Source organism: Podarcis bocagei (assembly GCF_964188305.1).
Source record: "Podarcis bocagei genome assembly, chromosome: 9".
NCBI classification, from domain to species: domain Eukaryota; kingdom Metazoa; phylum Chordata; class Lepidosauria; order Squamata; family Lacertidae; genus Podarcis; species Podarcis bocagei.
In genome coordinates, this window is record NC_138134.1 from 57551481 (window position 1) to 57566758 (window position 15278).

The window sequence follows — 15278 nt, forward strand, 5'->3', positions numbered from 1 at the left end:
GCCCTGATGAATCCTGAAAAAATATTAAGACCCAGGTAGAGAAGGATGCAAATAAAAACACAGTTAAGAAGCAAGGGATGAGAGGCAAGGATAAGGGAGTCTTATATCTCCCAGAGCGATCCATTTGTTTGAGTATCTTGGAAAGTAGTAATATGGAGCAGCCTCAAGGGGAATTCCAAAAATCAACAATGTGGGAATTGAGAGGGGTACAGTTATAGTGTCCTGATTAGTGTTAACTTTAACACAAACTGCAGAAACAAACAAGCAAGCAAGAAAATCAAACCATCCTCCATTGTAGGCCAACCTTGACAACTGGGCCACCCACCTGTCAATCACCTGATGTCACAATGATGTCAAGTGACCTGTTGAAATCAAGCCATGTGGGCAAAGGCACAGATGTTTGCAGGTGTTGCCAATCAGTTTTCAGCAGGAAGTCTTGTCGTTACCTGCCTCATATCTCACATCGTGGCTTGGCTGAAATGACTTGGTGGACCAAATGAGGAGGTCTGGCAGGCTGATTTGGCCTGTGGGCCAGAGGTTCCCCACCCATGATAGAAGCAAGGTCAAATGTTACCAATGGTAACAGAGAACGTGTCCCAGAGCTGCGGAGAGGTGTTGTCCGATACTGACATGTGCGTACACTGGAGCTTGCTCAGGAACAGTAGAAGGTTTCAGCACCTGCTCTGAGGGATACCTTAGGAAATCCTGGGCAATCCCACCAGAGCAGGGAGGAACATATGCACATCAGATCCCACTGTGCTTGTAAGCAGCAGGGCCAATTAAAATTTTAGAAGAATAAAATGTTGAAAGAGGAAGAACCGATTATATGCTCCAGAGACACAAGTTGCCACTGGGTTTTGTGATAAAAATGCTTCTTTTGTGTTGTTTTTTTTTATAAAATTTTTTATTGCGTTTCTTTCCATAGGTTAACAGATTTGTTTACATAGCAACATGCAAGAAACATTTTTTATATATGAAGAAAGATAAAATAAAAAAAGAAGAAGAAAAAGTTAAGAAACTTTCACAACGTCCTTCCACAGTTCGCTTTCTTTTTGGACCTCCTCTCATCCTCTCAGCATTGCATTCATTATTCTAGCCAGTTCAGCAATTTGTTATCTTGTTTCCCATCTTATTATACCTTTGAATTTATTATGTTACCAATTTCGAAAATTTGTAATTTAGTTTTAACACTCTTAATAAACATAATATTTTGTTTCTAATTTGTCTCGTTTTTTTCCATCAATACTTACTTTATCATTTACTTAGATAAATTGCAGAAGCATAACGTTTCTTAATCGTGCACAATCTTAACATTCAAACAACTTATAATATTTTTGCAAATAGTCCTTAAATTTTTTCCAGTCCTCCTCCATTGTTTCTTCGCTCAGATCTCGAATTCTGCCAGTCATTTCTGCCAACTCCATATAGTCCATCAGCTGCGTCTGCCAGTCCTCCAGTGTAGGTAAATCTGGTGTCTTCCAGAACTTTGCAATAAGAATCCTAGCTGCTGTGGTTACATACATAAACAAAGTTCTATCCTTCTTTGGCACCTTCCGGTCCACCATGCCCAGGAGAAAGGCCTCTGGTTTCTTAGAAAAGGTATATCTAAATACCTTTTTCAGCTCATTATGTATCATTTCCCAAAAGGCCTTTACTTTCGGGCAGGTCCACCAGAGGTGAAAGAATGTCCCTTCTGCCTCCTTGCATTTCCAACACTTATTATCAGAAAGATGATATATTTTAGCCAACTTGACTGGGGTCATGTACCACCGGTATACCATTTTCATAATGTTCTCTTTCAAGGCACTACATGCCGTGAATTTCATACCGGTGTTCCATAACCTTTCCCAGTCCTCAGACATAATGTTGTGTCCTACATCCTGTGCCCATTTTATCATAGCAGATTTAACTGTCTCATAGCAGATTTAACTGTCCGATACTGACATGTGCGTACACTGGAGCTTGCTCAGGAACAGTAGAAGGTTTCAGCACCTGCTCTGAGGGATACCTTAGGAAATCCTGGGCAATCCCACCAGAGCAGGGAGGAACATATGCACATCAGATCCCACTGTGCTTGTAAGCAGCAGGGCCAATTAAAATTTTAGAAGAATAAAATGTTGAAAGAGGAAGAACCGATTATATGCTCCAGAGACACAAGTTGCCACTGGGTTTTGTGATAAAAATGCTTCTTTTGGAATGGCAAGAGAAACTCAGGCAACTGAGGGTTTTTTGCATGGTGGTTGTTGCAGCTTTTGATGTACCCTGTTAGACAGCCAAAATTACTACAAAGGCTAAGTCCCCTCTCCCCAATCTCTACAAAGCATTTGTGGGGGTTTTTACCATGAATTCTGAGCAGCAACTTAATCCTTTGGAGAATCACTGCATTTTATGCCTGTAGTCAGGAGTGAGGCTTGAAACTGAGCTTTCTGTGTTGATTGAGTGCTGAATGCTGAGATCTATAGCTCCTAGTGGTTAAAATACCTGTTAGGGAAAGAATACAGTGGTGTAGAAATGTCTTATGATGAAAGGGCCCAATTTGTCTTTATTAAAGGCAGAGCTGAACATTACAGAAGGTAAGGTCTGCAATGTTTAATTTGCAATTTTGCAAGCCACAATTGCTATTCAATTAATAAGTTAATAGATTTTTTTATTAGTATTTTTAAAAAATGCCTTTAATCATTTGAAAAGGTGCCCTCAATAAGTTAGGTGGCAAAAACTGCAAGGTTTTTAGTGGGGGCAATTAGAATAAGATCTATTGTTTGATTATTGATGTAAACCTCCTAAATGTATTTTGTATAGTTAAGTTTTTACCTCTATCTTCAGTACATTTTATTTTATTACTATGGCTAGTGACTGATGCAAATAAAGATTCTTCTGAAGTTGGGTGACGGATTTGTAAAAAAGTTGTTATGGTTAAAACTTTAAAAACGAGAGATGACAAACATTGTAATAGAGACATTCTCTCATACAGAATGGGTTGCTTCTTCTAAGGTGACAAATGGGGTATGCAACAAAATCATTGCAGTATGGAGTGTTCCTTCTCAAGATTCCAGCCAGCAAGTTATGACCCATTCCAGGACACTCCATTCCATTCTCTGGTCCACCCCCCTCCCTTTAGGCTACATAAGCATCCACAGTCTGAAAATGAGTCTACTATCAGCTCTACAAATGAAACAAATATGTGTTGTGCTTCTGAACAATTGCTTTAGCAGATATAATCAATTTGTTACACAAATCTCATACCATTAAATCAAATAAGGGTGTGTGTTTTTTAACGTGGGGCCAGCCCTACAAGAGATGTGTGACTGCCTGCAAAACAGTAGCCCTATGAGTTGAATCCCACAGTGGTTCAGTGTGTTTGGCTGTTAATTAGAAGGTTGGTGGTTTGAGCTCACCTACGAACGGCTGTAAGGAGGATTCCTGTATTGCATGGGGTTGGAAGGTACCCTGAAGCTCATCTAGTCCAACTCTATGATTCTAAGTTAGCTGAGCTTATGCTCCACTGAAATTAATCGGACATGTTAGCAATAACTTAACTCCCATAGGCTTCAATGGGAACGAAGTCCAACTATCCTAGTGTGGATCCACTCCTTTATCTACCCCCGCCCCATGAGTTTCCCCATCCTGCTCCCCTTCATTGGAAAACTGTGTGCTGCCATCCCTAATAGTCATCCTGTGCATTTATATGCAGCTTTATTGCAAAAGGGGCCTTGAGTTCTTCAGTGCTCTTATCCTCACAATGGCAACTGACCCGGGCCGACCCTACCATTAGGCAGAGTGAGGGAGCTGCCTCTTTCAGCTGAGATGGGGTGTTACGAAAGGGTGGCAAATCGCTAACTTCAACAGCTCTTATTGTGGTATTTTTACTGCAAGGGAGGGGAATGGACACTTAGGGAAATAGGAAGGTGCCTGATGACAATTCAGACCATTGAACCCATCTAAATCCATATTGTCTACACTGACTGGCAGCTGATCTCTGGGGTTTTAGGTAGAGGACACTTTCTCAGCACTACATGGAGATGTCAGCAATTGAACCTGAGACCTTTTGCACGCACAGCAGATGCTCTACCACTGCCCTTCTCCTTGTGAGATTAGCTGCTTGAGGTGCAATAACAATGTGACTTGGGTAATCTGCAAGTTGATGGGTGAGTTGACAAGAGAGGGATGCTTGTTATTCTGGCAGCAACCTGGGCTGGCCCTGGAACTATCTCCTGGGACTTTCAATGGGTCTCTCTCTGTTTTTGAACTACACCTCCTATCATCCCTAGCTAGTGAGACCAGTTGTTGGGGATGATGGGAATTGTAGTCCAAAAACAGATGGAGACCCAAGTTTGGGAAAATCTAGCTTAGAAAGTGTGAAACATCATCCAGCAGAGCTGCCACCTAAAATGACAGACCCTCCTTTCTTATGGAGACTTTCCTGCAAGCATCCAAGAGACAACTGCATGTCGCTGGTAGGTCAAATATGGCATCGTTAATTATAGCGCTATTTAATAGAATGCGTCTTACTTTAGGATATTGATAGTTTCAGAATGGGAAGGCTGAGTGGACACAACAGTGTGTGGCATTTATATGATGTTCTGACCTTTCTGTGCTGATTGAACTGCACCTCATTTTGTTTTGGGAGTAATAAAATTAAATGCCTTATTGAATGGGCCCTAGCATTTTATTTGTTTAGTTAGCTTTTGATCTGAAAATCAAAGATGAGCTGCAACAAAGGGTACTTTCATACGAGGAAGGGTGTCCTTGATGCGTGTTCAAACACCCAGTATCAGAGGAGGAATGACATAAATTACAATACATGTCACAATACAGCAAAAGTCTATTTACAACAATAGAGAGAAGGCTTGTCTGCAGAGTGGATAAACATATTTCTTTCCCCCACCTCCGCACACCCCTTGCCAAGCATGCAATAAAAACACTTTGCATAAAACAAATACCAAATTATAACTAATCACGGGAAAGATGACAAATGTGTGCCATGCTGCACTGTGAAAATACTAATCAAAGAGGCCTATCAATTGTTAAAATTAATTATTTAGATATGCAAAACGCCCATAAAATATTTGTGGATAATTGCATAATTACATGCAGGTTAACACAATCAAAAATAGCAATTGCATTAAAAAAAACACCTATGTCCTTGCTATGGATGGGCTCCTTTCCTGAAGGCATTTAAAACCAGGCTTTCCTATAATCTAAGCCAGGGGCCATATTTACATAGGAGTCTGGATAGGGACAGCAGCCACAAAATTAAAAGATGCCGGCTTCTTGGGAGAAAAGCAATGACAAACCTAGACAGCATCTTAAAAAGTAGAGACATCACCTTGCCAACAAAGGTCCGTATACTAAAAGCTATGGTTTTCCCAGTAGTGATGTATGGAAGTGAAAGCTGGACCATAAAGAAGGATGATCGCCGAAGAATTGATGCTTTTGAATTATGGTGCTGGAGGAGACTCTTGAGAGTCCCATGGACTGCAAGAAGATCAAACCTCTCCATTCTGAAGGAAATCAGCCCTGAGTGCTCACAGGAAGGACAGATTGTGAAGCTGAGGCCACCTCATGAGAGGAGAAGATTCCCTGGAAAAGACCCTGATGTTGGGAAAGATGAAGTGCACAAGGAGAAAGGGACGACAGAGGACGAGATGGTTGGACAGTGTTCTCGAAGCTACCAGCATGAGTCTGACCAAACTGCGGGAGGCAGTGGAAGACAGGAGTGCCTGGCGTGCTCTGGTCCATGGGGTCACGAAGAGTCAGACATGACTAAACGACTAAAGAACAACAACAACAACTGGATAGGGATTCCCTTGGGGTGGGGAGTATAGGAGGATTATGCAAGCAATCCCCTAGACTGACTGCAGGAGAGTGGCCCTTTAAAAGAAGATGGGATCCTAGTCAATATCATTGGCTCCCAGTGGTGGAGGCAGGGAAAAGCACAACAAGATGGCAGCAAGATGGAGCGGGATGAAAACTTGACTCTGGACCTCCATTTTGGTGGCAGCTTGAAGCTGTGTGCCCTGTTGTTGTGCAAGTCTGATCTTTAAATATCTGGAATATAAGAGAAATGTTGGGCAGTTGAACAAGGACACTTTCCCATAGTGTTCTGTTTGATTTGCCTCACCTTTGAGCTCGCATCCTTTAGTAGTACAATGTTGCTGTGAGAGGGAACTTCAGCTTGTGACACCAGCACAAATTCAGTAGCCCAGCCTATCATTTTCCGATGCACCAGGCAAGCTTGCAATATCCTCTATAATTTCATGGTCTGATAAGGAAATGTGGCGATTTTATGGGGCCTCCCAGAGGGGGGAAATGATTTCACGTGGATTCAGGTGAAAAAATAAATTTCATCGGATTTCTAGAAGTGGATGGATTTCCTGGAATCCATGAAATGTATCATTAAATCTATGACAGTCGAGGAAAATGCAGAGGGTTCCCTCCACCCACCTCTTCCCCCAGTTTCAACCTTGGTATTCCCTACAGATATTCATTCCTTTATTACGCATAATGCAATTTGCATTGTCTTTGTTGCCGTTATTGTTTTGAATCTTCTCGATTCTTTAACAGGTTCAGAGTTTTCTGACTTTCAGCTATAGCAACACAGCCATAGGGGGTCTGATAGCCTGAACAGGATGGAGTATTTCAAATCCATTTCCAGGGATTCCATTTCCCCTTCCCTCCCATTATGAAAAAAAATAAAATGGCAGGCTTTCCTTATGTTATAATGGAAGTTGCAACTAAGTAAGTAGGTAAATAAATATATGGATGCATGGCTAAATTGGACACAATGCCACCCTATTCCAAGCATATCGTGTGCAATGCACATTTGAAGTTTGAAATGCTGCCTGCAAACTCTTGGCTATATATTTACTGGAATAGGATGGACCAGAAAATTTATAGGTCTCCACAAAATCCTATTTCAACCAGCAAAGCAGATGAAAATTCTCTTCAGTTCTTTCCAAGAAAATTGCCCGGACAAGGCAGTTGAATGGCTTCTACATCCCATCCTGCTCTGCTCCTGACTGTTCAGGCATGGGTTGCTCCTTTGAGAGGGCGGGATGGGGTGGGGGTGAGAGAGAGACAGAGAAAGAGAGAGAGCGCATGTCAAAGAGAAGGGGGACCTGGAGGTGCAATGTATTCTGGGCTTTAAGAAAAGACAAGGAGAAATCTGTGATAAATGTGTAGAAAAGGAGGAAAGTGTACAAATTAGGAACATAGGAAGCTGCCTTCTACTGTTAGACCACATACACACACCAGCATTGTTGACACTGGCTGGCAGCAGTGGGCTTTTGGGTCTTCCAGCTCTACCTGGAAATGTGAGGGATTGTGAATCTGGGACTCAAAGCATTATCATTCCTAGTCGAGACTGAATTTGTGAATTCATTCACACATGGATGCATACATGTAACTCGATCAAATAATTACTCAGGGTCAGTTAACATATGACTGCAGCCCAGTCTCCAAGTTGTATGCATGATGAGTTACAGGAATGATGCATGACTCCCTGACACACATAGAGCATAACATGTATGCCTGTAGGCACACACAGTCACATGGGCGGTGCCTGCCTATCCTGTTGTGTAATCTCTGCGTGACTCAAGGGATGCTCTCAGATAGATGGCCTTTCATCCCACCCAGACAGCTGAAATGGAGTACACTCATATTCTAAGACACTGGCTGCAGTCACCAGTCACACATACTGCTAAGCTTAGCACAAATGTGTAAATTTTCCTGCTCATTGGTAGGAGGTCCCAGCCATTTTGCTCCTTCCCAGTCCTTTGGCTTAGCATGCCATCCGAATTGGAGGTGAGTAAATCTGTTGACTTTTTTAAAAAATTGTCCAGTAGCACCTTAAAGGTAAAGGTAAAGGTATCCCTGACCGTTAGGTTCAGTTGTGAACGACTCTGGGGTTGCGGCACTCGTCTCGCTCTATAAGCAGAGGGTGCTGGCATTTGTCTGCAGACAGCATGACTAAGTTGCTTCTGGTGAACCAGAGCAGCACACATAAACACTGTTTACCGCCGGAGCAGTACCTATTTATCCACTTGCACTTTGACGTGCTTTCGAACTGCTAGGTTGGTAGGAGCCGGGACTGAGCAACAGGAGCTCACCCCGTCGCAGGGATTCGAACTGCCGACCTTCCGATTGGCAAGTCCTAGGCTCTGTGGTTTAGACCACAGCACTACCCGTGTCCCATAGTAGCACCTTAGACACCAACTAAGTTTGTTCTGGGTATGTGAAGAAGTGTGCATGCACACGAAAGCTTATGCCCAGAACAAACTTAGTTGGTCTCTAAGGTGCTACTGGACAATTTTTAAAATTTTTTTTACTGCATCAGACCAACGCGGCTACCAACCTGAATCTGTTGATTTTTGTTACTCTTACTCTCCCATTACCTTAGGTTCAGTTCTACACATTAGTTTGCATTTTTTTAAAAACAGCCACACACCAGCATTTTAATAAAAATTTATCCTGATATATACATGTTTGCATACAATTCTGCCTAACTTGCATAGCTTTGCGAAGCAATCCCCCATAATATGATGACATTTTTAGATGTTATTTTAACTAATATGTGTGTTTTTTATGCACAATTTATCTCAGTGAATTTTTGTACCCATTACTTGGCAGGAGAATTCCATAGCAATTTTCAGAGAAGTGAATTTTGGAGGATGGCTGTGTTTCAGTTGATCATTTTGAAAAGTGTGAGTTATGTAGGTTTGGCATTAATTGCAAACTGAATCAAATTTCTTCTCCATCTGTAGTCTGAACCCAGGTTCAAAGTGTAGCTCTCTCCTCTTTAACTTCAATCTGCAGTAAAGCTTTGTTCTTGACAAAGACATCTTAATTATTGGGGGGGAAATAAACTGTTGTTGTTTTAAATATGCCGTTTTTACACCTGACAGTCAAAGCTGTGGGCAAAGTTTATCTCATAGTAGATGGCAATATTACTTCAGCAAAATCTTCTATATGGAATGGAATCTTGGGCTGTGGGAATTCTGCCACCACTTCAGAGACCTGACGAATCAGTCTGGCGGCGATTTCTAGTAGGAGGTCAGGAACGGGTCTCTACATTTGTAGAAAATAAGCTTAATTTACAATTTCTGCAAATAAACATATCACTAAAACAGCACAAGTTCACAGTGATCTCCCCTCGCAACAAAACAGATGTCAAAGCAGTTTCCTTGGGAACATCTTAGTGTCTGGGAAAATGAAGATTCATACAAGATAATTTATCAGTTGTAAATGTCTGTGAACCCAAAAGGAACACTTGCAGTTGAATCGAAGTCATGCCAGTATTTACTACTACGTATTTTTATTTTTTTTATGTGGTGGTTGTGGGGAGCAGAGAACATCTTTGGGGAATCCTTCATTGCAGTGGACCCCTCATCTGGAAGAAGGGTTGTTTTTGGTCTTATCATCATTACAGAAGTAAAACTAAAGGTTTCACAGGAATATACATTTCCAAGAGAGGAAGCTGCCGTACACCAAGTCAGGTCATGGATCTAGCTAGCTCAGTGTCATTGACCCTGAGGGACAGCAGCTCTCCAGAATTTCAGTCCAACCTGGAGATGTCAGGTATCGGACTTTGGGTTTTCTTCATGCAAAGCAGATGCTTCACAACTGAACTACAACCCTTCCGTCACATAATATATCACTATGGACAGTGTGAAAACTAATGAATAGGCACATTTTAGTTGGTTTGCTACCAGGTCAACCCTTTATATCACTTTAATGGCAAAACTGTGAATGGCAAACATCCTCAGTGCTGCAGGAATGAAGAAAACCCAAACGATGGCCCTGGAATCCTACTTTTGTAAGACTGCATGTTTAATCAGGGTTTTGAGCGCTAATTAAAGATGAAGTCAGTTGGTGAAGGGAGAGAAGAAGATGATGTGGACAATATTGTCTATCTTCATCTCTTTCTCCCCACCCAAACCTAGTGCTGAACAATGCCCCCAATTTGGTTTGGGGCTGGGTAGGAACAGTTTGCCTCAGATCAGGGCCTGATCAGGATTGGAGCTGAATCAGGCGCTAAACTGAATTGTGGCTCCTTTGCAGAGCCCTAATGTCTGGAGAGATTACTAGTTGTATAGCTGTTGTTTCCAATGGCAGCCATATGTGTTCCATTGCATCTCATTTGGCCCTCAATTGCTGCCACATTCATCCCTGCCCTTCTCCACTCTTGCATGAGCAACTGAATCTACGAAATATTGCTGAGAACTACAGATACATAGGGTTTTCTAGCCATTTTTAAAAATCCCCTACACTTGCTTCAATGTTATACTTCATTAGCCCCAATCCAAGACTCGGCTACATTGGCAAAGAAAAAGCGCTTTACATGCTTTGTATATGCATTATAACACTGTGACGCCAGATGGCGCTGTGGAGTTCCATGTTTGCCAACGCGATTTCTCATACAAAGTTTACAGCGTGTTTAACTGAAATGCTTCTTTGATGTGTCTAGATCCAGCCCTGGTGGCTATGCAAACATAATGAAGGCAGAAGGATTTTGTGCGAAACTTCATTTTCAGCAGGCTCCTCTTTTATGTACATTTTCCTGAATACTGGGGTGAGGCGAGTGGGTGGGAAAACAACCTAATCAACTGCATCTGGTAAGATTCTCTTCTCCCATTCATTTGGGAATATTGACTGTGCGTCGGGTTTCTCTCAATGTCATGCAATCTATAGGGACACCTGCTCGGTTGCCTCTTTTAAAAACAGTGTGGGAAAGAGCTCCTGTTCTAAACCCAGAGCAGAGAATTTGGCTTTGGAGGCTCCCTCCTTTCACATCCCAGCTCCTCCGAACCCCCTTCTGGAATCCCTGAAAGCACAGTAGCCTTTATGTGCCCAGCTCTCGCTCCCACACACGGCGTTACATGAAGTCCCCGCCCCTCACTCCGAGAAAGGAAACAAAACCACCAAACCCTGGAAAGTTCCCTTCACAAAGTAGTAAAAGTTCTCCATTGAGGTGCACACACTGGCACTGCGTGTATTTGTATTGAGAGCTTGCGTACTCGCACACCCCCACACACAGTCACACAGACACACAGACACACATAGAGTATTCTCCAAGTCAGAATGTTCTTTTTACCCTTGAAGTTGCCAGGGCAACCGAGAAGGAGCAGCTGAAAAGCAAGTTGCTTGCAATGCACTGTATAATCCTCTGTTTTCTAAACACGGTTGGAGCAGGGGCTGGAATCAGCCGAGGAAGCTCCGGTGTCAGTCGTGGACATTAGCTTTTATCTCAGTCGCAAGGGTGAATCTCTTAATTTTGGTTTCTTTCAGTTTCTGGTTTCCCAAGGCTTCCACTCTCCGCATAAGCTTGCAATTTTTTCAAAATTAAAAGAAAATCACGAGAATTCGTCAGCATTTCACTGTGAACTTCTCCTAATAGACACATTTTTGCATGTAATTTTGCAACATTATGCACCGTTTTTGCAAGACATTGTTTCCTGACATAATGCAGATTTCATTCATAGGCTGCGTCTCTAGACACCTTTTACTCTATCATATGCATTTTTTCAGACATATGACTTGGCCTGAGAACTGAAATTACAAAATTTGGGGAAGTGCAAAATTCAAAGGACGGCTGTGTTTTGGTTTGTGATGTGTAAGGTAGACCCACCTTTCAAATGTCAGTCAGCTGTTGCACATGGGGAAGAGGTCAGGCACCAACATGGCTATATTCTTTCAGAGGCAGTATGCCTCTGAATGCCAGTTGCTGGAAATCATCTTCACCTCTCAGGGACATTCGATGAAGCTGAATATTGGAAGACACACAAAAAAGGGTACTTTTTTCAAAGAAGCACATAGTTGTACCGTGGAACTTGCTCCCACAAAAGGCAGCGATCGCCACCAATCTGGATGCCTTTGAAAGAGGGTTAGAGAAAAGTCCAAGGGGTGTTTTTCTGCAAAAACACAGAGAAAGTACCAAATAGGCCTAGGATTAAATTAGGAGTTAATTAAATAAATGAGATTTAGAATGTTAAGAAAAGTTAAGAAATTTGATTTAAACTGGAATATTGTTTTGGAATAATGATATTGGAAAATTGCTACATTCAGTTACAAGGAAATTCAGATGTGCGGGATTAGAGGAAGTCAAGTAATATGTTTATGAAGTTAGAAATTTAATTAATTAATCAATTTATATTGTTTATGTGTTTGTTGTTATGTCTTCTGTGTTTATTCTTTATTTGTTTTATTTATATTTTGTGTTAGTTGTTTTACAGTATGTGTTGTATATGTATGAAACTTAATAAATATTATTGGGGGGGGGGACACAGGCTGAAGGAAAGAAGTTGGGTGTCGTTGGCTGGGTGCAGAATACTGACTATGGCACTGTGCAAGGCCAAATCCAACGTCCTACTGTCAAGGTGCGACAACTTCAAGAATGGCTTCAGAAGACAGGAAGCCCCAAGTCCCGCATTGACAGAGCTGAATTCTGCAATGAGAAGAAGATTGCTTGTTTAGAGCATAGTGACTTTTGTATTGTCAAATAATAGTGCCCCAGGGGGGAAAGCACTATATAGTAAGAGCAATAAGCTCATTGGGAAGAAAGCGCTCCCTTTAGTTTTTATATTAATTGTTTATATGCAGATTTATTCACTTTTAACTATATATTTAAATTATTTATTTACATTGTGAATACATTGGTTACACTGAATGTTCTAAGAACTTGATGTGTTAAGAGTTGTTAATAAAGTGTAGGCTTAGGTTTGTTTGGGGACGCAGGTGGTGCTGTGGGTTAAACCACAGAGCCTAGGACCTGCCAATCAGAAGGTCGGCTGTTTGAATCCCCGCAACGGGGTGAGCTCCCGTTGCTTGGTCCCTGCTCCTGCCAACCTAGCAGTTCGAAAGGACGTCAAAGTGCAAGTAGATAAATAGGTACTGCTCTGGCAGGAAGGTAAATGGCGTTTCCGGTTTCCGTGCGCTGCTCTGGTTCGCCAGAAGCGGCTTAGTCATGTTGGCCACATGACCCGGAAGCTGTACACCGGCTCCCTCGGCCAATAAAACGAAATGAGTGTCGCAACCCCAGAGTCGGTCACGACTGGACCTAATGGTCAGGGGTCCGTTTACCTTTTACCTTAGGTTTGTTTTTTTTAAAAAGAGGATTAGAGAAATTAGTAGAGAATACGTCTATTAATGGCTAGTAGCCATGCTGGCTTTGTTCCAGCTCTGCTCCCAGAGGCAGTGTGCCTCTGAGTACCAGTTGCTAATAATCATGGGTATCTGGTTGGTCACTGTGAGAAGAGAGTGGTGGCTTAATCCAGCAGGGCAAGTTCTTATGTCCTTATACTTGCTTTGCCTCAGGCAGCAAAACATATTGGGTTGCCCCTGGCAGAGGCAGAAGTTACATGGAGGTCTACACAGCACGTCATTTGGCCTTCACAGACCTCCCTGGTTCCAGGAGATGCCAGGAATTCATTAACTGTGAGAAGAGAGAACTCCGACGAGCGCAAACATAAACTAACACAGCACCAAATTAAAGCATCACTCGCATTTCACACTGCCCCTGCTTTGGGCTAATTAGTAGAGAAATTAAAACTCACACTTGTCAGCCGCAGCAGAATCACACTGAAATCATTTTGGAGGCGGTTGCACAGTGTTAAGATAACATGAAAATATTTGTATTTCAAATAGCGCTAACCTTAAAGCCATTAAAATCTCTCTCTGCTTAGGAACTGGCTTAGACCTACTGATCACTTTCTCAGCTGTGGATTTATTTAAGTTAAATATGCTGAAGACATATGGCTGGCTGACTTTATACAATTGCATCCCAACCTTACAGGAGGGGGGGGGATATGGCATGGATGCTATGGAATCTCGTATATTTCCTTCCTCGGAGGCCAGTTTTCTCATTACAGGGACTACTCCCGATCCTTTTCAATCCAAAGCTCCTCTGCATTAATTCCTTATGACAGCAACATACTGTAACTGGTGTTCAATGGTGTTTTGCGTTAGAAGGCAAAATTGGCACAGCCCTCAGGTTAGAGGTCTGCAAGGAATATGCAGAAGGCAGGGCAAACGGGGCTGGCTTTCATAAATCCTTGGCATATACTGACAGAAGACAGCATGGGAGTGAGGTCTGGGCATGGGGCCCTGCGAATCGGCCTTAGGCAGATTGTTTTTTCCAGTTTGAGTGATTTCAAAATATGGCCACCTCCAATAATCAGATGACATTTACCTCAAATGCTGGTCACAATAACCTCTGCCAACTAGTAACATTGTGTGTGTGCCTTTAGATACCTTAAAGCTCAGGTTGTGCTGAGTAGCACCCAATTTAATTTGCTGGGGAAAGTAGTGCTTTCACAAGAGTGGCATTTCCTCCCCAAATCCCTTAAACGTGTGAGCGTTCGTTTTCCTTGATCCTGTCTGCTGCCATTTATTCCACCATCTGCAACAGCCTCAGCAGCACACTTTTCTGGTTCAAACTCCCCTCTCCTTCTCAGAATGATCACAGAAAGTTAAGGATCGCATAATGAATAGGATGATGTCACAATGCCACACAGCCAATCAGATTAAGCTATGCGCTGACATCGTTAAGGGCAAACAAGTCTGAGCTGGAGTGAAGGCCATGCTTCCTCATCTAGGGGAAAAACTTTAGTAATTGGATTTAGTAATTAAAATGTTTTAACACTTAAAAAATACTTACAAGGCAGACTAATAGCCGCTGATTTGATTGCAAGGGCATAGCTCTCACCATGAAACCATAGGGAAGGCAGGGGTGGCTAATTTGTGACCCTCTAGATATTGTGGGACTCCAGCTCCCGCCAGCCCTAGCCAGCATGCTCAGTGGTCAGGGATGATGAGAGCTGGAGATCCAATAACACCTGCAGCACTGCAGGTCAACCACACCTACTACATAACCACCCTGACAGCGATAGTACTTTATGAGATCACAACGTTCTCAAGGGGAACGAATATGCAGACATATTCCCAAGATGTGAGACAAGAGCTGATCCAAGCAGCTGCTATTTGTCAAAGAAGGAAGGAAGGAAGGAAGGAAGGAAGGAAGGAAGGAAGGAAGGAAGGAAGGAAGGAAGGAGTCCTTAGTCCACCAAATCATGGAACCTAGTAGGAGAACAACTATGTCCCAGCCACATATTAACCTAGAGTGCACAGATCAAGTGAATTTGCTCCAGTCAAATTCCTTTCCCACCGCACTGATGAACCCTGTACCAGCTTATTTCCAGACCTGATGCCCAGACTGCCTCCTACAGATGCCACCTTCTTCTTTTCTTGTTTTGTTCATTAGCCTTATCTGAGCTGTTTCCTAT

General features: G+C 42.5%; 1 long non-coding RNA gene across 2 annotated transcripts; it reads right to left on the reverse strand.

Annotated features, from left to right (window-relative positions):
* Positions 1-10786: 10786 nt before the first annotated feature.
* On the reverse strand, positions 10787-14431 carry LOC308595354. Of its 2 annotated transcripts, none has more exons than XR_014012005.1 (3): positions 14248-14431; positions 11627-11761; positions 10787-11322 (listed from the first exon to the last, which is right to left on the reverse strand). It is a non-coding gene; the product is annotated as an uncharacterized lncRNA (long non-coding RNA). The 2 variants fall into 2 exon arrangements; XR_014012006.1 differs by having other exon boundaries at positions 14060-14431.
* Positions 14432-15278: the final 847 nt, after the last annotated feature.